The sequence below is a fragment of the Astatotilapia calliptera genome, chromosome 3, assembly GCF_964374335.1.
Source record: "Astatotilapia calliptera chromosome 3, fAstCal68.1, whole genome shotgun sequence".
NCBI classification, from domain to species: Eukaryota; Metazoa; Chordata; class Actinopteri; order Cichliformes; family Cichlidae; genus Astatotilapia; species Astatotilapia calliptera.
Genome location: NC_137424.1, coordinates 22,470,920 through 22,492,747, shown reverse-complemented (window position 1 = coordinate 22,492,747; position 21,828 = coordinate 22,470,920). Strand labels below are relative to the sequence as shown.

The following is a 21,828-nucleotide window of genomic DNA, read 5'->3' as shown; positions in this document are numbered from 1 at the left end:
CACTTACACCACACCAGGGCCTGTGGCTGCTTGTTGAGGGCACTTACACCACACCAGTGCCTGTGGCTGCTGGCTGAGGCCACTTACACCACACCAGGGCATTAGTTGCTATTGAGGCCCCTTACACCACACCAGGGCCTGTGGCACTGGCTGAGGCCACTTACACCACACCAGGGCCTGTGGCTGCTGGCTGAGGCCACTTACACCACACCAGGGCCTTAGTTGCTATTGAGGCCACCTACACCACACCAGGGCATTAGTTGCTATTGAGGCCAATTACACCACACCAGGGCCTGTGGCTGCTGGCTGAGGCCACTTACACCACACCAGGGCCTGTGGCTGCTGGCTGAGGCCACTTACACCACACAAGGGCCTGTGGCTGCTGGCTGAGGCCACTTACACCACACCAGGGCCTGTGGCTTCTGGCTGAGGCCACTTACACCACACCAGGGCCTGTGGCTCTTGCTCAGGCCACTCATATCACACCAGACCCTGTGCTTCTGGCCGAGGCCATCTTCACCAAACCTGGCCCTGTGCTGCTTGCTGTGGCCATGTACAACACACCAGGCCCTGTGCTGGTTCCTGAGGCCATCTTCAACAATCCAGGGCCTGTGCTGTTAGATAAATGCTAAACTGAGCCTTTGGGTTAGGGTATTATGCAAAAATGCAGGTATGGTTAAAGGATTGTCTTCGTAACTTCAGGTACTTGCCACCTAATCAGTTGAATCCATAAATTGAGACATTGTGCTGGGGCCAGCAGCTTACGGCCATACCACCCTGAGCACGCCCGACCTCGTCTGATCTCGGAAGCTAAGCAGGGCTGGGCTTGGTTAGTACTTGGATGGGAGACCGCCTGGGAATACCTGGTGCTGTAAGCATTTCATTTTCATGTCACTGAACCGCTTTTGATCCAGAGAAGGGGTGTATTAAAAGACCAAAAGCAGCTGCCCATTAATGAGGGCACATTAACGACATTGCTTTTGGCTGTTTTCCAATGTCTTGTGCTGCTAGCTGATGCCACCTACACCACACCAGGGCCTGAGTGACCGGCTGGGGCCACTTACACCACATCAGGGCCTGTGGCTGCTGGCTGAGGCCACTTACACCACACCAGGGCCTGTGGCTGCTGGCTGAGGCCACTTACACCACACCAGGGCCTGTGGCTGCTGGCTGAGGCCACCTACACCACACCAGGGCCTTAGTTGCTATTGAGGCCAATTACACCACACCAGGGTCTGTGGCTCTTGCTCAAGCCACTTACACCACACCAGGGCCTGTGGCTGCTGGCTGAGGCCACTTACACCACACCAGGGCATTAGTTGCTATTGAGGCCACCTACACCACACCAGGGCATTAGTTGCTATTGAGGCCAATTACACCACACCAGGGTCTTTGGCTCTTGCTCAGGCCACTTACACCACACCAGGGCCTGTGGCAGTGGCTGAGGCCACTTACACCACACCAGGGCCTGTGGCTCTGGCTGAGGCCACTTACACCACACCAGGGCCTGTGGCTGCTGGCTGAGGCCACTTACACCACACCAGGGCCTGTGGCTGCTGGCTGAGGCCACTTACACCACACCAGGGCCTGTGGCTGCTGGCTGAGGCCACTTACACCACACCAGTGCCTGTGGCTTCTGGCTGAGGCCACTTACACCACACCAGGGCCTGTGGCTCTTGCTCAGGCCACTCACATCACACCAGGCCCTGCGCTTCTGGCCGAGGCCATCTTCACCAAACCAGGCCCTGTGCTGCTAGCTGTGGCCATGTACAACACACCAGGCCCTGTGCTGGTTCCTGAGGCCATCTTCAACAATCCATGGCCTGTGCTGTTAGATAAATGCTAAACTGAGCCTTTGGGTTAGGGTATTATGCAAACATGCAGGTATGGTTAAAGGATTGTCTTCGTAACTTCAGGTACTTGCCACCTAATCAGTTGAATCCATAAATTGAGACATTGTGCTGGGGCCAGCAGCTTACGGCCATACCACCCTGAGCACGCCCGACCTCGTCTGATCTCGGAAGCTAAGCAGGGCTGGGCTTGGTTTGTACTTGGATGGGAGACTACCTGGTGCTGTAAGCCTTTCATTTTCATGTCATTGAACCGCTTTTGATCCAGAGAAGGGGTGTATTAAAAGACCAAAAGCAGCTGCCCATTAATGATGGCACATTAACGACATTGCTTTTGGCTGTTTTACAATGTCTTGTGCTGCTAGCTGATGCCACCTACACCACACCAGGGCCTGAGTGACCGGCTGGGGCCACTTACACCACATCAGGGCCTGTGGCTGCTGGCTGAGGCCACTTACACCACACCAGGGCCTGTGGCTGCTGGCTGAGGCCACTTACACCACACCAGGGCATTAGTTGCTATTGAGGCCAATTACACCACACCAGGGTCTGTGGCTCTTGCTCAGGCCACTTACACCACACCAGGGCCTGTGGCACTGGCTGAGGCCACTTACACCGCACCAGGGCCTGTGGCTGCTGGCTGAGGCCACTTACACCACACCAGGGCCTGTGGCTGCTGGCTGAGGTCACTTACACCACACCAGGGCCTGTGGCTGCTGGCTGAGGGCACTTACACCACACCAGGGCCTGTGGCTGCTGGCTGAGGCCACTTACACCACACCAGGGCCTGTGGCTGCTGGCTGAGGCCACTTACACCACACCAGGGCCTGTGGCTGCTGGCTGAGGCCACTTACACCACACCAGGGCATTAGTTGCTATTGAGGCCCCTTACACCACACCAGGGCCTGTGGCACTGGCTGAGGCCACTTACACCACACCAGGGCCTGTGGCTGCTGGCTGAGGCCACCTACACCACACCAGGGCATTAGTTGCTATTGAGGCCAATTACACCACACCAGGGTCTGTGACTCTTGCTCAGGCCACTTACACCACACCAGGGCCTGTGGCACTGGCTGAGGCCACTTACACCACACCAGGGCCTGTGGCTGCTGGCTGAGGCCACTTACACCACACCAGGGCCTGTGGCTGCTGGCTGAGGTCACTTACACCACACCAGGGCCTGTGGCTGCTGGCTGAGGGCACTTACACCACACCAGTGCCTGTGGCTTCTGGCTGAGGCCACTTACACCACACCAGTGCCTGTGGCTTCTGGCTCAGGCCACTTACACCACACCAGGGCCTGTGGCTGCTGGCTGAGGCCACTTACACCACACCAGGGCCTGTGGCTGCTGGCTGAGGCCACTTACACCACACCAGTGCCTGTGGCTGCTGGCTGAGGCCACTTACACCACACCAGGGCATTAGTTGCTATTGAGGCCAGTTACACCACACCAGGGTCTGTGGCTCTTGCTCAGGCCACTTACACCACACCAGGGCCTGTGGCACTGGCTGAGGCCACTTACACCACACCAGGGCCTGTGGCACTGGCTGAGGCCACTTACACCACACCAGGGCCTGTGGCTCTGGCTGAGGCCACTTACACCACACCAGGGCCTGTGGCTGCTGGCTGAGGCCACTTAAACCACACCAGGGCCTGTGGCTGCTTGCTGAGGCCACTTACACCACACCAGTGCCTGTGGCTTCTGGCTGAGGCCACTTACACCACACCAGGGCCTGTGGTTCTTGCTCAGGCCACTCACATCACACCAGGCCCTGCGCTTCTGGCCGAGGCCATCTTCACCAAACCAGGCCCTGTGCTGCTAGCTGTGGCCATGTACAACACACCAGGCCCTGTGCTGGTTCCTGAGGCCATCTTCAACAATCCAGGGCCTGTGCTGTTAGATAAATGCTAAACTGAGCCTTTGAATTAGGGTATTATGCAAACATGCAGGTATGGTTAAAGGATTGTCTTCGTAACTTCAGGTACTTGCCACCTAATCAGTTGAATCCATAAATTGAGACATTGTGCTGGGGCCAGCAGCTTACGGCCATACCACCCTGAGCACGCCCGACCTCGTCTGATCTTGGAAGCTAAGCAGGGCTGGGCTTGGTTAGTACTTGGATGGGAGACTGCCTGGGAATACCTGGTGCTGTAAGCCTTTCATTTTCATGTCATTGAACCGCTTTTGATCCAGAGAAGGGGTGTATTAAAAGACCAAAAGCAGCTGCCCATTAATGAGGGCACATTAACGACATTGCTTTTGGCTGTTTTCCAATGTCTTGTGCTGCTAGCTGATGCCACCTACACCACACCAGGGCCTGAGTGACCGGCTGGGGCCACTTACACCACATCAGGGCCTGTGGCTGCTGGCTGAGGCCACTTACACCACACCAGGGCCTGTGGCTGCTGGCTGAGGCCACTTACACCACACCAGGGCCTGTGGCTGCTGGCTGAGGCCACCTACACCACACCAGGGTCTTAGTTGCTATTGAGGCCAATTACACCACACCAGGGTCTGTGGCTCTTGCTCAGGCCACTTACACCACACCAGGGCCTGTGGCTGCTGGCTGAGGCCACTTACACCACACCAGGGCATTAGTTGCTATTGAGGCCACTTACACCACACCAGGGCCTGTGGCTGCTGGCTGAGGCCACCTACACCACACCAGGGCATTAGTTGCTATTGAGGCCAATTACACCACACCAGGGTCTTTGGCTCTTGCTCAGGCCACTTACACCACACCAGGGCCTGTGGCACTGGCTGAGGCCACTTACACCACACCAGGGCCTGTGGCTCTGGCTGAGGCCACTTACACCACACCAGGGCCTGTGGCTGCTGGCTGAGGCCACTTACACCACACCAGGGCCTGTGGCTGCTGGCTGAGGCCACTTACACCACACCAGGGCCTGTGGCTGCTGGCTGAGGCCACTTACACCACACCAGTGCCTGTGGCTTCTGGCTCAGGCCACTCACATCACACCAGGCCCTGCGCTTCTGGCCGAGGCCATTTTCACCAAACCAGGCCCTGTGCTGCTAGCTGTGGCCATGTACAACACACCAGGCCCTGTGCTGGTTCCTGAGGCCATCTTCAACAATCCAGGGCCTGTGCTGTTAGATAAATGCTAAACTGAGCCTTTGGGTTAGGGTATTATGCAAACATGCAGGTATGGTTAAAGGATTGTCTTCGTAACTTCAGGTACTTGCCACCTAATCAGTTGAATCCATAAATTGAGACATTGTGCTGGGGCCAGCAGCTTACGGCCATACCACCCTGAGCACGCCCGACCTCGTCTGATCTCGGAAGCTAAGCAGGGCTGGGCTTGGTTAGTACTTGGATGGGAGACTACCTGGGAATACCTGGTGCTGTAAGCCTTTCATTTTCATGTCATTGAACAGCTTTTGATCCAGAGAAGGGGTGTATTAAAAGACCAAAAGCAGCTGCCCATTAATGAGGGCACATTAACGACATTGCTTTTGGCTGTTTTCCAATGTCTTGTGCTGCTAGCTGATGCCACCTACACCACACCAGGGCCTGAGTGACCGGCTGGGGCCACTTACACCACATCAGGGCCTGTGGCTGCTGGCTGAGGCCACTTACACCACACCAGGGCCTGTGGCTGCTGGCTGAGGCCACTTACACCACACCAGGGCATTAGTTGCTATTGAGGCCACTTACACCACACCAGGGTCTGTGGCTCTTGCTCAGGCCACTTACACCACACCATGGCCTGTGGCACTGGCTGAGGCCACTTACACCACACCAGGGCCTGTGGCTGTTGGCTGAGGCCACCTACACCACACCAGGGCATTAGTTGCTATTGAGGCCAATTACACCACACCAGCGTCTGTGACTCTTGCTCAGGCCACTTACACCACACCAGGGCCTGTGGCACTGGCTGAGGCCACTTACACCACACCAGGGCCTGTGGCTGCTGGCTGAGGCCACTTACACCACACCAGGGCATGTGGCTGCTGGCTGAGGTCACTTACACCACACCAGTGCCTGTGGCTGCTGGCTGAGGGCACTTACACCACACCAGTGCCTGTGGCTTCTGGCTGAGGCCACTTACACCACACCAGGGCCTGTGGCTGCTGGCTGAGGCCACTTACACCACACCAGGGCCTGTGGCTGCTGGCTGAGGTCACTTACACCACACCAGTGCCTGTGGCTGCTGGCTGAGGGCACTTACACCACACCAGTGCCTGTGGCTTCTGGCTGAGGCCACTTACACCACACCAGGGCCTGTGGCTCTTGCTCAGGCCACTTACACCACACCAGGGCCTGTGGCACTGGCTGAGGCCACTTACACCACACCAGGGCCTGTGGCTGCTGGCTGAGGCCACCTACACCACACCAGGGCATTAGTTGCTATTGAGGCCAATTACACCACACCAGGGTCTGTGACTCTTGCTCAGGCCACTTACACCACACCAGGGCCTGTGGCACTGGCTGAGGCCACTTACACCACACCAGGGCCTGTGGCTGCTGGCTGAGGCCACTTACACCACACCAGGGCCTTTGGCTGCTGGCTGAGGTCACTTACACCACACCAGGGCGTGTGGCTGCTGGCTGAGGGCACTTACACCACACCAGTGCCTGTGGCTTCTGGCTGAGGCCACTTACACCACACTACGGCCTGTGGCAGCTGGCTCAGGCCACTTACACCACACCAGGGCCTGTGGCTGCTGGCTGAGGCCACTTACACCACACCAGTGCCTGTGGCTGGTGGCTGAGGCCACTTACACCACACCAGGGCATTAGTTGCTATTGAGGCCCCTTACACCACACCAGGGCCTGTGGCACTGGCTGAGGCCACTTACACCACACCAGGGCATTAGTTGCTATTGAGGCCAATTACACCACACCAGGGTCTGTGGCTCTTGCTCAGGCCACTTACACCACACCAGGGCCTGTGGCACTGGCTGAGGCCACTTACACCACACCATGGCCTGTGGCTCTGGCTGAGGCCACTTACACCACACCAGGGCCTGTGGCTGCTGGCTGAGGCCATTTACACCACACCAGGGCCTGTGGCTGCTGGCTGAGGCCACTTTCACCACACCAGGGACTGTGGCTGCTGGCTGAGGCCACTTACACCACACCAGTGCCTGTGGCTTCTGGCTGAGGCCACTTACACCACACCAGGGCCTGTGGCTCTTGCTCAGGCCACTTACACCACACCAGGGCCTGTGGCTGCTGGCTGAGGCCACTTACACCACACCAGGGCATTAGTTGCTATTGAGGCCAATTACACCACACCAGGGTCTGTGACTCTTGCTCAGGCCACTTACACCACACCAGGGCCTGTGGCACTGGCTGAGGCCACTTACACCACACCAGGGCCTGTGGCTGCTGGCTGAGGCCACTTACACCACACCAGGGCCTGTGGCTGCTGGCTGAGGTCACTTACACCACACCAGTGCCTGTGGCTGCTGGCTGAGGGCACTTACACCACACCAGTGCCTGTGGCTTTTGGCTGAGGCCACTTACACCACACCAGGGCCTGTGGCTGCTGGCTGGGGCCACTTACACCACATCAGGGCCTGTGGCTGCTGGCTGAGGCCACTTACACCACACCAGTGCCTGTGGCTTCTGGCTGAGGCCACTTACACCACACCAGGGCATTAGTTGCTATTGAGGCCAATTACACCACACCAGGGTCTGTGGCTCTTGCTCAGGCCACTTACACCACATCAGGGCCTGTGGCACTGGCTGAGGCCACTTACACCACACCAGGGCCTGTGGCTGCTGGCTGAGGCCACCTACACCACACCAGGGCATTAGTTGCTATTGAGGCCAATTACACCACACCAGGGTCTGTGACTCTTGCTCAGGCCACTTACACCACACTAGGGCCTGTGGCACTGGCTGAGGCCACTTACACCACACCAGGGCCTGTGGCTGCTGGCTGAGGCCACTTACACCACACCAGGGCCTGTGGCTGCTGGCTGAGGTCACTTACACCACACCAGTGCCTGTGGCTGCTGGCTGAGGGCACTTACACCACACCAGTGCCTGTGGCTTCTGGCTGAGGCCACTTACACCACACCAGGGCCTGTGGCTCTTGCTGAGGCCACTTACACCACACCAGGGCCTGTGGCTGCTGGCTGAGGCCACTTACACCACACCAGGGCCTGTGGCTGCTGGCTGAGGGCACTTACACCACACCAGTGCCTGTGGCTGCTGGCTGAGGCCACTTACACCACACCAGGGCATTAGTTGCTATTGAGGCCCCTTACACCACACCAGGGCCTGTGGCACTGGCTGAGGCCACTTACACCACACCAGGGCCTGTGGCTGCTGGCTGAGGCCACCTACACCACACCAGGGCATTAGTTGCTATTGAGGCCAATTACACCACACCAGGGTCTGTGACTCTTGCTCAGGCCACTTACACCACACCAGGGCCTGTGGCACTGGCTGAGGCCACTTACACCACACCAGGGCCTGTGGCTGCTGGCTGAGGCCACTTACACCACACCAGGGCCTGTGGCTGCTGGCTGAGGTCACTTACACCACACCAGGGCCTGTGGCTGCTGGCTGAGGGCACTTACACAACACCAGTACCTGTGGCTTCTGGCTGAGGCCACTTACACCACACCAGGGCCTGTGGCAGCTGGCTCAGGCCACTTACACCACACCAGGGCCTGTGGCTGCTGGCTGAGGCCACTTACACCACACCAGGGCCTGTGGCTGCTGGCTGAGGCCACTTACACCACACCAGTGCCTGTGGCTGCTGGCTGAGGCCACTTACACCACACCAGGGCATTAGTTGCTATTGAGGCCCCTTACACCACACCAGGGCCTGTGGCACTGGCTGAGGCCACTTACACCACACCAGGGCCTGTGGCTGCTGGCTGAGGCCACCTACACCTCACCAGGGCATTAGTTGCTATTGAGGCCAATTACACCACAACAGGGTCTGTGGCTCTTGCTCAGGCCACTTACACCACACCAGGGCCTGTGGCACTGGCTGAGGCCACTTACACCACACCAGGGCCTGTGGCTCTGGCTGAGGCCACTTACACCACACCAGGGCCTGTGGCTGCTGGCTGAGGCCATTTACACCACACCAGGGCCTGTGGCTGCTTGTTGAGGGCACTTACACCACACCAGTGCCTGTGGCTGCTGGCTGAGGCCACTTACACCACACCAGGGCATTAGTTGCTATTGAGGCCCCTTACACCACACCAGGGCCTGTGGCACTGGCTGAGGCCACTTACACCACACCAGGGCCTGTGGCTGCTGGCTGAGGCCACTTACACCACACCAGGGCCTTAGTTGCTATTGAGGCCACCTACACCACACCAGGGCATTAGTTGCTATTGAGGCCAATTACACCACACCAGGGCCTGTGGCTGCTGGCTGAGGCCACTTACACCACACCAGGGCCTGTGGCTGCTGGCTGAGGCCACTTACACCACACAAGGGCCTGTGGCTGCTGGCTGAGGCCACCTACACCACACCAGGGCCTGTGGCTTCTGGCTGAGGCCACTTACACCACACCAGGGCCTGTGGCTCTTGCTCAGGCCACTCATATCACACCAGACCCTGTGCTTCTGGCCGAGGCCATCTTCACCAAACCTGGCCCTGTGCTGCTTGCTGTGGCCATGTACAACACACCAGGCCCTGTGCTGGTTCCTGAGGCCATCTTCAACAATCCAGGGCCTGTGCTGTTAGATAAATGCTAAACTGAGCCTTTGGGTTAGGGTATTATGCAAAAATGCAGGTATGGTTAAAGGATTGTCTTCGTAACTTCAGGTACTTGCCACCTAATCAGTTGAATCCATAAATTGAGACATTGTGCTGGGGCCAGCAGCTTACGGCCATACCACCCTGAGCACGCCCGACCTCGTCTGATCTCGGAAGCTAAGCAGGGCTGGGCTTGGTTAGTACTTGGATGGGAGACCGCCTGGGAATACCTGGTGCTGTAAGCATTTCATTTTCATGTCACTGAACCGCTTTTGATCCAGAGAAGGGGTGTATTAAAAGACCAAAAGCAGCTGCCCATTAATGAGGGCACATTAACGACATTGCTTTTGGCTGTTTTCCAATGTCTTGTGCTGCTAGCTGATGCCACCTACACCACACCAGGGCCTGAGTGACCGGCTGGGGCCACTTACACCACATCAGGGCCTGTGGCTGCTGGCTGAGGCCACTTACACCACACCAGGGCCTGTGGCTGCTGGCTGAGGCCACTTACACCACACCAGGGCCTGTGGCTGCTGGCTGAGGCCACCTACACCACACCAGGGCCTTAGTTGCTATTGAGGCCAATTACACCACACCAGGGTCTGTGGCTCTTGCTCAAGCCACTTACACCACACCAGGGCCTGTGGCTGCTGGCTGAGGCCACTTACACCACACCAGGGCATTAGTTGCTATTGAGGCCACTGACACCACACCAGGGCCTGTGGCTGCTGGCTGAGGCCACCTACACCACACCAGGGCATTAGTTGCTATTGAGGCCAATTACACCACACCAGGGTCTTTGGCTCTTGCTCAGGCCACTTACACCACACCAGGGCCTGTGGCAGTGGCTGAGGCCACTTACACCACACCAGGGCCTGTGGCTCTGGCTGAGGCCACTTACACCACACCAGGGCCTGTGGCTGCTGGCTGAGGCCACTTACACCACACCAGGGCCTGTGGCTGCTGGCTGAGGCCACTTACACCACACCAGGGCCTGTGGCTGCTGGCTGAGGCCACTTACACCACACCAGTGCCTGTGGCTTCTGGCTGAGGCCACTTACACCACACCAGGGCCTGTGGCTCTTGCTCAGGCCACTCACATCACACCAGGCCCTGCGCTTCTGGCCGAGGCCATCTTCACCAAACCAGGCCCTGTGCTGCTAGCTGTGGCCATGTACAACACACCAGGCCCTGTGCTGGTTCCTGAGGCCATCTTCAACAATCCATGGCCTGTGCTGTTAGATAAATGCTAAACTGAGCCTTTGGGTTAGGGTATTATGCAAACATGCAGGTATGGTTAAAGGATTGTCTTCGTAACTTCAGGTACTTGCCACCTAATCAGTTGAATCCATAAATTGAGACATTGTGCTGGGGCCAGCAGCTTACGGCCATACCACCCTGAGCACGCCCGACCTCGTCTGATCTCGGAAGCTAAGCAGGGCTGGGCTTGGTTAGTACTTGGATGGGAGACTACCTGGGAATACCTGGTGCTGTAAGCCTTTCATTTTCATGTCATTGAACCGCTTTTGATCCAGAGAAGGGGTGTATTAAAAGACCAAAAGCAGCTGCCCATTAATGAGGGCACATTAACGACATTGCTTTTGGCTGTTTTCCAATGTCTTGTGCTGCTAGCTGATGCCACCTACACCACACCAGGGCCTGAGTGACCGGCTGGGGCCACTTACACCACATCAGGGCCTGTGGCTGCTGGCTGAGGCCACTTACACCACACCAGGGCCTGTGGCTGCTGGCTGAGGCCACTTACACCACACCAGGGCATTAGTTGCTATTGAGGCCAATTACACCACACCAGGGTCTGTGGCTCTTGCTCAGGCCACTTACACCACACCAGGGCCTGTGGCACTGGCTGAGGCCACTTACACCACACCAGGGCCTGTGGCTGCTGGCTGAGGCCACCTACACCACACCAGGGCATTAGTTGCTATTGAGGCCAATTACACCACACCAGGGTCTGTGACTCTTGCTCAGGCCACTTACACCACACCAGTGCCTGTGGCACTGGCTGAGGCCACTTACACCACACCAGGGCCTGTGGCTGCTGGCTGAGGCCACTTACACCACACCAGGGCCTGTGGCTGCTGGCTGAGGTCACTTACACCACACCAGGGCCTGTGGCTGCTGGCTGAGGGCACTTACACCACACCAGTGCCTGTGGCTTCTGGCTGAGGCCACTTACACCACACCAGGGCCTGTGGCTCTTGCTTGGGCCACTTACACCACACCAGGGCCTGTGGCTGCTGGCTGAGGCCACTTACACCACACCAGGGCCTGTGGCTGCTGGCTGAGGCCACTTACACCACACCAGGGCCTGTGGCTGCTTGTTGAGGGCACTTACACCACACCAGTGCCTGTGGCTGCTGGCTGAGGCCACTTACACCACACCAGGGCATTAGTTGCTATTGAGGCCCCTTACACCACACCAGGGCCTGTGGCACTGGCTGAGGCCACTTACACCACACCAGGGCCTGTGGCTGCTGGCTGAGGCCACTTACACCACACCAGGGCCTTAGTTGCTATTGAGGCCACCTACACCACACCAGGGCATTAGTTGCTATTGAGGCCAATTACACCACACCAGGGCCTGTGGCTGCTGGCTGAGGCCACTTACACCACACCAGGGCCTGTGGCTGCTGGCTGAGGCCACTTACACCACACAAGGGCCTGTGGCTGCTGGCTGAGGCCACCTACACCACACCAGGGCCTGTGGCTTCTGGCTGAGGCCACTTACACCACACCAGGGCCTGTGGCTCTTGCTCAGGCCACTCATATCACACCAGACCCTGTGCTTCTGGCCGAGGCCATCTTCACCAAACCTGGCCCTGTGCTGCTTGCTGTGGCCATGTACAACACACCAGGCCCTGTGCTGGTTCCTGAGGCCATCTTCAACAATCCAGGGCCTGTGCTGTTAGATAAATGCTAAACTGAGCCTTTGGGTTAGGGTATTATGCAAAAATGCAGGTATGGTTAAAGGATTGTCTTCGTAACTTCAGGTACTTGCCACCTAATCAGTTGAATCCATAAATTGAGACATTGTGCTGGGGCCAGCAGCTTACGGCCATACCACCCTGAGCACGCCCGACCTCGTCTGATCTCGGAAGCTAAGCAGGGCTGGGCTTGGTTAGTACTTGGATGGGAGACCGCCTGGGAATACCTGGTGCTGTAAGCATTTCATTTTCATGTCACTGAACCGCTTTTGATCCAGAGAAGGGGTGTATTAAAAGACCAAAAGCAGCTGCCCATTAATGAGGGCACATTAACGACATTGCTTTTGGCTGTTTTCCAATGTCTTGTGCTGCTAGCTGATGCCACCTACACCACACCAGGGCCTGAGTGACCGGCTGGGGCCACTTACACCACATCAGGGCCTGTGGCTGCTGGCTGAGGCCACTTACACCACACCAGGGCCTGTGGCTGCTGGCTGAGGCCACTTACACCACACCAGGGCCTGTGGCTGCTGGCTGAGGCCACCTACACCACACCAGGGCCTTAGTTGCTATTGAGGCCAATTACACCACACCAGGGTCTGTGGCTCTTGCTCAAGCCACTTACACCACACCAGGGCCTGTGGCTGCTGGCTGAGGCCACTTACACCACACCAGGGCATTAGTTGCTATTGAGGCCACCTACACCACACCAGGGCATTAGTTGCTATTGAGGCCAATTACACCACACCAGGGTCTTTGGCTCTTGCTCAGGCCACTTACACCACACCAGGGCCTGTGGCAGTGGCTGAGGCCACTTACACCACACCAGGGCCTGTGGCTCTGGCTGAGGCCACTTACACCACACCAGGGCCTGTGGCTGCTGGCTGAGGCCACTTACACCACACCAGGGCCTGTGGCTGCTGGCTGAGGCCACTTACACCACACCAGGGCCTGTGGCTGCTGGCTGAGGCCACTTACACCACACCAGTGCCTGTGGCTTCTGGCTGAGGCCACTTACACCACACCAGGGCCTGTGGCTCTTGCTCAGGCCACTCACATCACACCAGGCCCTGCGCTTCTGGCCGAGGCCATCTTCACCAAACCAGGCCCTGTGCTGCTAGCTGTGGCCATGTACAACACACCAGGCCCTGTGCTGGTTCCTGAGGCCATCTTCAACAATCCATGGCCTGTGCTGTTAGATAAATGCTAAACTGAGCCTTTGGGTTAGGGTATTATGCAAACATGCAGGTATGGTTAAAGGATTGTCTTCGTAACTTCAGGTACTTGCCACCTAATCAGTTGAATCCATAAATTGAGACATTGTGCTGGGGCCAGCAGCTTACGGCCATACCACCCTGAGCACGCCCGACCTCGTCTGATCTCGGAAGCTAAGCAGGGCTGGGCTTGGTTTGTACTTGGATGGGAGACTACCTGGTGCTGTAAGCCTTTCATTTTCATGTCATTGAACCGCTTTTGATCCAGAGAAGGGGTGTATTAAAAGACCAAAAGCAGCTGCCCATTAATGATGGCACATTAACGACATTGCTTTTGGCTGTTTTACAATGTCTTGTGCTGCTAGCTGATGCCACCTACACCACACCAGGGCCTGAGTGACCGGCTGGGGCCACTTACACCACATCAGGGCCTGTGGCTGCTGGCTGAGGCCACTTACACCACACCAGGGCCTGTGGCTGCTGGCTGAGGCCACTTACACCACACCAGGGCATTAGTTGCTATTGAGGCCAATTACACCACACCAGGGTCTGTGGCTCTTGCTCAGGCCACTTACACCACACCAGGGCCTGTGGCACTGGCTGAGGCCACTTACACCGCACCAGGGCCTGTGGCTGCTGGCTGAGGCCACTTACACCACACCAGGGCCTGTGGCTGCTGGCTGAGGTCACTTACACCACACCAGGGCCTGTGGCTGCTGGCTGAGGGCACTTACACCACACCAGTGCCTGTGGCTTCTGGCTGAGGCCACTTACACCACACCAGGGCCTGTGGCTCTTGCTCAGGCCACTTACACCACACCAGGGCCTGTGCTGCTGGCTGAGGCCACTTACACCACACCAGGGCCTGTGGCTGCTGGCTGAGGCCACTTACACCACACCAGGGCCTGTGGCTGCTGGCTGAGGGCACTTACACCACACCAGTGCCTGTGGCTGCTGGCTGAGGCCACTTACACCACACCAGGGCATTAGTTGCTATTGAGGCCCCTTACACCACACCAGGGCCTGTGGCACTGGCTGAGGCCACTTACACCACACCAGGGCCTGTGGCTGCTGGCTGAGGCCACCTACACCACACCAGGGCATTAGTTGCTATTGAGGCCAATTACACCACACCAGGGTCTGTGGCTCTTGCTCAGGCCACTTACACCACACCAGGGCCTGTGGCACTGGCTGAGGCCACTTACACTACACCAGGGCCTGTGGCTCTGGCTGAGGCCACTTACACCACACCAGGGCCTGTGGCTGCTGGCTGAGGCCACTTACACCACACCAGGGCCTGTGGCTGCTGGCTGAGGCCACTTACACCACACCAGGGCCTGTGGCTGCTGGCTGAGGCCACTTACACCACACCAGGGCCTGTGGCTCTTGCTCAGGCCACTTACACCACACCAGGGCCTGTGGCACTGGCTGAGGCCACTTACACCGCACCAGGGCCTGTGGCTCTGGCTGAGGCCACTTACACCACACCAGGGCCTGTGGCTGCTGGCTGAGGCCACTTACACCACACCAGGGCCTGTGGCTGCTGGCTGAGGCCACTTACACCACACCAGGGCCTGTGGCTGCTGGCTGAGGCCACTTACACCACACCAGTGCCTGTGGCTTCTGGCTGAGGCCACTTACACCACACCAGGGCCTGTGGCTCTTGCTCAGGCCACTCACATCACACCAGGCCCTGCGCTTCTGGCCGAGGCCATCTTCACCAAACCAGGCCCTGTGCTGCTAGCTGTGGCCATGTACAACACACCAGGCCCTGTGCTGGTTCCTGAGGCCATCTTCAACAATCCAGGGCCTGTGCTGTTAGATAAATGCTAAACTGAGCCTTTGGGTTAGGGTATTATGCAAACATGCAGGTATGGTTAAAGGATTGTCTTCGTAACTTCAGGTACTTGCCACCTAATCAGTTGAATCCATAAATTGAGACATTGTGCTGGGGCCAGCAGCTTACGGCCATACCACCCTGAGCACGCCCGACCTCGTCTGATCTCGGAAGCTAAGCAGGGCTGGGCTTGGTTAGTACTTGGATGGGAGACCGCCTGGGAATACCTGGTGCTGTAAGCCTTTCATTTTCATGCCATTGAACCGCTTTTGATCCAGAGAAGGGGTGTATTAAAAGACCAAAAGCAGCTGCCCATTAATGAGGGCACATTAACGACATTGCTTTTGGCTGTTTTCCAATGTCTTGTGCTGCTAGCTGATGCCACCTACACCACACCAGGGCCTGAGTGACCAGCTGGGGCCACGTACACCACATCAGGGCCTGTGGCTGCTGGCTGAGGCCACTTACACCACACCAGGGCCTGTGGCTGCTGGCTGAGGCCACTTACACCACACCAGGGCCTGTGGCTGCTGGCTGAGGCCACCTACACCACACCAGGGCCTTAGTTGCTATTGAGGCCAATTACACCACAACAGGGTCTGTGGCTCTTGCTCAGGCCACTTACACCACACCAGGGCCTGTGGCACTGGCTGAGGCCACTTACACCACACCAGGACCTGTGGCTCTGGCTGAGGCCACTTACACCACACCAGGGCCTGTGGCTGCTGGCTGAGGCCACCTACACCACACCAGGGCCTTAGTTGCTATTGAGGCCAATTACACCACAACAGGGTCTGTGGCTCTTGCTCAGGCCACTTACACCACACCAGGGCCTGTGGCACTGGCTGAGGCCACTTACACCACACCAGGACCTGTGGCTCTGGCTGAGGCCACTTACACCACACCAGGGCCTGTGGCTGCTGGCTGAGGCCACTTACACCACACCAGGGCCTGTGGCTGCTGGCTGAGGCCACTTACACCACACCAGGGCCTGTGGCTGCTGGCTGAGGCCACTTACACCACACCAGGGCCTGTGGCTGCTGGCTGAGGCCACTTACACCACACCAGGGCCTGTGGCACTGGCTGAGGCCACTTACACCACACCAGGACCTGTGGCTCTGGCTGAGGCCACTTACACCACACCCGGACCTGTGGCTCTGGCTGAGGCCACTTACACCACACCAGGGCCTGTGGCTGCTGGCTGAGGCCACTTACACCACACCAGGGCATTAGTTGCTATTGAGGCCACTTACACCACACCAGGGCCTGTGGCTGCTGGCTGAGGCCACTTACACCACACCAGGGCCTGTGGCTGCTGGCTGAGGCCACTTACACCACACCAGGGCATTAGTTGCTATTGAGGCCAATTACACCACACCAGGGTCTGTGGCACTGGCTGAGGCCACTTACACCACACCAGGGCCTGTGGCTGCTGGCTGAGGCCACTTACACCACACCAGGGCCTGTGGCTGCTGGCTGAGGTCACTTACACCACACCAGGGCATTAGTTGCTATTGAGGCCCCTTACACCACACCAGTGCCTGTGGCTTCTGGCTGAGGCCACTTACACCACACCAGGGCCTGTGGCTCTTGCTCAGGCCACTTACACCACACCAGGGCCTGTGGCTGCTGGCTGAGGCCACTTACACCACACCAGGGCCTGTGGCTGCTGGCTGAGGCCACTTACACCACACCAGGGCATAAGTTGCTATTGAGGCCAATTACACCACACCAGGGTCTTTGGCTCTTGCTCAGGCCACTTACACCACACCAGGGCCTGTGGCACTGGCTGAGGCCACTTACACCACACCAGGGCCTGTGGCTGCTGGCAGAGGCCACTTACACCACACCAGGGCATTATTTGCTATTGAGGCCACTTACACCACACCAGGGCCTGTGGCTGCTGGCTGAGGCCACTTACACCACACCAGGGCCTGTGGCTGCTGGCTGAGGCCACTTACACCACACCAGTGCCTGTGGCTGCTGGCTGAGGCCACTTACACCACACCAGGGCATTAGTTGCTATTGAGGCCACTTACACCACATCAGGGCCTTTGGCACTGGCTGAGGCCACTTACACCACACCAGGGCCTGTGGCTGCTGGCTGAGGCCACCTACACCACACCAGGGCATTAGTTGCTATTGAGGCCCCTTACACCACACCAGGGCCTGTGGCACTGGCTGAGGCCACTTACACCACACCAGGGCCTGTGGCTGCTGGCTGAGGCCACCTACACCACACCAGGGCATTAGTTGCTATTGAGGCCAATTACACCACACCAGGGTCTGTGGCTCTTGCTCAGGCCACTTACACCCCACCAGGGCCTGTGGCACTGGTTGAGGCCACTTACACTATACCAGGGCCTGTGGCTCTGGCTGAGGCCACTTACACCACACCAGGGCCTGTGGCTGCTGGCTGAGGCCACTTACACCACACCAGGGCCTGTGGCTGCTGGCTGAGGCCACTTACACCACACCATGGCCTGTGGCTGCTGGCTGAGGCCACTTACACCACACCAGGGCCTGTGGCTGCTGGCTGAGGCCACTTACACCACACCAGGGCCTGTGGCTGCTGGCTGAGGGCACTTACACCACACCAGTGCCTGTGGCTCTTGCTCAGGCCACTTACACCACACCAGGGCCTGTGGCTGCTGGCTGAGGCCACTTACACCACACCAGGGCCTATGGCTGCTGGCTGAGGGCACTTACACCACACCAGTGCCTGTGGCTGTTGGCTGAGGCCACTTACACCACACCAGGGCATTAGTTGCTATTGAGGCCCCTTACACCACACCAGGGCCTGTGGCACTGGCTGAGGCCACTTACACCACACCAGGGCCTGTGGCTGCTGGCTGAGGCCACCTACACCAGACCAGGGCATTAGTTGCTATTGAGGCCAATTACACCACACCAGGGTCGGTGGCTCTTGCTCAGGCCACTTACACCACACCAGGGCCTGTGGCACTGGCTGAAGTCACTTACACCACACCAGGGCCTGTGGCTGCTGGCTGAGGCCACTTGCACCACACCAGTGCCTGTGGCTTCTGGCTGAGGCCACTTACACCACACCACGGCCTTATTTGCTTCTGAGGCCACTTACACCACACCAGGGCCTGTGGCTCTGGATGAGGCCACTTACACCACACCAGGGCCTTAGTTGCTATTGAGGCCAATTACACCACACCAGGGCCTGTGGCTCTTGCTCAGGCCACTTACACCACACCAGGGCCTGTGGCTGCTGGCTGAGGCCACTTACACCACACCAGTGCCTGTGGCTTCTGGCTGAGGCGACTTACACCACACCAAGGCCTGTGGCTGCTGGCTGAGGCCACTTACACCACACCAGGGTCTGTGGCTCTTGCTCAGGCCACTTACACCACACCAGGGCCTGTGGCTCCTGGCTGAGGCCACATACACCACAATACGGCCTTATTTGCTTCTGAGGCCACTTACACCACACCAGGGCCTGTGGCTGCTGGCTGAGGCCACTTACACCACACCAGGGCATTAGTTGCTATTGAGGCCAATTACACCACACGAGGGTCTGTGGCTCTTGCTCAGGCCACTTACACCACACCAGGGCCTGTGGCACTGACTGAGGCCACTTACAACACACCAGGGCCTGTGGCTGCTGGCTGAGGCCACCTACACCACACCAGGGCATTAGTTGCTATTGAGGCCAATTACACCACACCAGGGTCTGTGACTCTTGCTCAGGCCACTTACACCACACCAGTGCCTGTGGCACTGGCTGAGGCCACTTACACCACACCAGGGCCTGTGGCTGCTGGCTGAGGCCACTTACACCACACCAGGGCCTGTGGCTGCTGGCTGAGGTCACTTACACCACACCAGGGCCTGTGGCTGCTGGCTGAGGGCACTTACACCACACCAGTGCCTGTGGCTTCTGGCTGAGGCCACTTACACCACACCAGGGCCTGTGGCTCTTGCTTGGGCCACTTACACCACACCAGGGCCTGTGGCTGCTGGCTGAGGCCACTTACACCACACCAGGGCCTGTGGCTGCTGGCTGAGGCCACTTACACCACACCAGGGCCTGTGGCTGCTTGTTGAGGGCACGTACACCACACCAGTGCCTGTGGCTGCTGGCTGAGGCCACTTACACCACACCAGGGCATTAGTTGCTATTGAGGCCCCTTACACCACACCAGGGCCTGTGGCACTGGCTGAGGCCACTTACACCACACCAGGGCCTGTGGCTGCTGGCTGAGGCCACTTACACCACACCAGGGCCTGTGGCTGCTGGCTGAGGCCACTTACACCACACAAGGGCCTGTGGCTGCTGGCTGAGGCCACCTACACCACACCAGGGCCTGTGGCTTCTGGCTGAGGCCACTTACACCACACCAGGGCCTGTGGCTCTTGCTCAGGCCACTCATATCACACCAGACCCTGTGCTTCTGGCCGAGGCCATCTTCACCAAACCTGGCCCTGTGCTGCTTGCTGTGGCCATGTACAACACACCAGGCCCTGTGCTGGTTCCTGAGGCCATCTTCAACAATCCAGGGCCTGTGCTGTTAGATAAATGCTAAACTGAGCCTTTGGGTTAGGGTATTATGCAAAAATGCAGGTATGGTTAAAGGATTGTCTTCGTAACTTCAGGTACTTGCCACCTAATCAGTTGAATCCATAAATTGAGACATTGTGCTGGGGCCAGCAGCTTACGGCCATACCACCCTGAGCACGCCCGACCTCGTCTGATCTCGGAAGCTAAGCAGGGCTGGGCTTGGTTAGTACTTGGATGGGAGACCGCCTGGGAATACCTGGTGCTGTAAGCATTTCATTTTCATGTCACTGAACCGCTTTTGATCCAGAGAAGGGGTGTATTAAAAGACCAAAAGCAGCTGCCCATTAATGAGGGCACATTAACGACATTGCTTTTGGCTGTTTTCCAATGTCTTGTGCTGCTAGCTGATGCCACCTACACCACACCAGGGCCTGAGTGACCGGCTGGGGCCACTTACACCACATCAGGGCCTGTGGCTGCTGGCTGAGGCCACTTACACCACACCAGGGCCTGTGGCTGCTGGCTGAGGCCACTTACACCACACCAGGGCCTGTGGCTGCTGGCTGAGGCCACCAACACCACACCAGGGCCTTAGTTGCTATTGAGGCCAATTACACCACACCAGGGTCTGTGGCTCTTGCTCAAGCCACTTACACCACACCAGGGCCTGTGGCTGCTGGCTGAGGCCACTTACACCACACCAGGGCATTAGTTGCTATTGAGGCCACCTACACCACACCAGGGCATTAGTTGCTATTGAGGCCAATTACACCACACCAGGGTCTTTGGCTCTTGCTCAGGCCACTTACACCACACCAGGGCCTGTGGCAGTGGCTGAGGCCACTTACACCACACCAGGGCCTGTGGCTCTGGCTGAGGCCACTTACACCACACCAGGGCCTGTGGCTGCTGGCTGAGGCCACTTACACCACACCAGGGCCTGTGGCTGCTGGCTGAGGCCACTTACACCACACCAGGGCCTGTGGCTGCTGGCTGAGGCCACTTACACCACACCAGTGCCTGTGGCTTCTGGCTGAGGCCACTTACACCACACCAGGGCCTGTGGCTCTTGCTCAGGCCACTCACATCACACCAGGCCCTGCGCTTCTGGCCGAGGCCATCTTCACCAAACCAGGCCCTGTGCTGCTAGCTGTGGCCATGTACAACACACCAGGCCCTGTGCTGGTTCCTGAGGCCATCTTCAACAATCCATGGCCTGTGCTGTTAGATAAATGCTAAACTGAGCCTTTGGGTTAGGGTATTATGCAAACATGCAGGTATGGTTAAAGGATTGTCTTCGTAACTTCAGGTACTTGCCACCTAATCAGTTGAATCCATAAATTGAGACATTGTGCTGGGGCCAGCAGCTTACGGCCATACCACCCTGAGCACGCCCGACCTCGTCTGATCTCGGAAGCTAAGCAGGGCTGGGCTTGGTTTGTACTTGGATGGGAGACTACCTGGTGCTGTAAGCCTTTCATTTTCATGTCATTGAACCGCTTTTGATCCAGAGAAGGGGTGTATTAAAAGACCAAAAGCAGCTGCCCATTAATGATGGCACATTAACGACATTGCTTTTGGCTGTTTTACAATGTCTTGTGCTGCTAGCTGATGCCACCTACACCACACCAGGGCCTGAGTGACCGGCTGGGGCCACTTACACCACATCAGGGCCTGTGGCTGCTGGCTGAGGCCACTTACACCACACCAGGGCCTGTGGCTGCTGGCTGAGGCCACTTACACCACACCAGGGCATTAG

At 58.0% G+C, this 21,828-nt stretch overlaps 8 non-coding genes and 3 pseudogenes across 8 annotated transcripts; all 11 read left to right on the top strand.

Annotated features, from left to right (window-relative positions):
• Window positions 1-759: 759 nt before the first annotated feature.
• Window positions 760-878, top strand: LOC145427768 (5S ribosomal RNA). Its single transcript, XR_013908310.1, has one exon. It is a non-coding gene; the product is annotated as a 5S ribosomal RNA (ribosomal RNA).
• A 1,095-nt stretch (window positions 879-1,973) lies between these two features.
• LOC145427456 (5S ribosomal RNA) lies at window positions 1,974-2,082 on the top strand (annotated as a pseudogene).
• Window positions 2,083-3,890: 1,808 nt separating this feature from the next.
• Window positions 3,891-4,009, top strand: LOC145426929 (5S ribosomal RNA). The gene has a single exon (XR_013907649.1). It is a non-coding gene; the product is annotated as a 5S ribosomal RNA (ribosomal RNA).
• A 1,096-nt stretch (window positions 4,010-5,105) lies between these two features.
• LOC145427516 (5S ribosomal RNA) lies at window positions 5,106-5,224 on the top strand. The gene has a single exon (XR_013908058.1). It is a non-coding gene; the product is annotated as a 5S ribosomal RNA (ribosomal RNA).
• Window positions 5,225-9,671: 4,447 nt separating this feature from the next.
• Window positions 9,672-9,790, top strand: LOC145427757 (5S ribosomal RNA). The gene has a single exon (XR_013908299.1). It is a non-coding gene; the product is annotated as a 5S ribosomal RNA (ribosomal RNA).
• A 1,135-nt stretch (window positions 9,791-10,925) lies between these two features.
• Window positions 10,926-11,044, top strand: LOC145427515 (5S ribosomal RNA). Its single transcript, XR_013908057.1, has one exon. It is a non-coding gene; the product is annotated as a 5S ribosomal RNA (ribosomal RNA).
• A 1,569-nt stretch (window positions 11,045-12,613) lies between these two features.
• Window positions 12,614-12,732, top strand: LOC145427746 (5S ribosomal RNA). The gene has a single exon (XR_013908288.1). It is a non-coding gene; the product is annotated as a 5S ribosomal RNA (ribosomal RNA).
• Window positions 12,733-13,827: 1,095 nt separating this feature from the next.
• Window positions 13,828-13,936, top strand: LOC145427455 (5S ribosomal RNA; annotated as a pseudogene).
• A 1,728-nt stretch (window positions 13,937-15,664) lies between these two features.
• On the top strand, window positions 15,665-15,783 carry LOC145427129 (5S ribosomal RNA). Its single transcript, XR_013907853.1, has one exon. It is a non-coding gene; the product is annotated as a 5S ribosomal RNA (ribosomal RNA).
• A 4,438-nt stretch (window positions 15,784-20,221) lies between these two features.
• LOC145427735 (5S ribosomal RNA) lies at window positions 20,222-20,340 on the top strand. The gene has a single exon (XR_013908277.1). It is a non-coding gene; the product is annotated as a 5S ribosomal RNA (ribosomal RNA).
• Window positions 20,341-21,435: 1,095 nt separating this feature from the next.
• LOC145427454 (5S ribosomal RNA) lies at window positions 21,436-21,544 on the top strand (annotated as a pseudogene).
• Window positions 21,545-21,828: the final 284 nt, after the last annotated feature.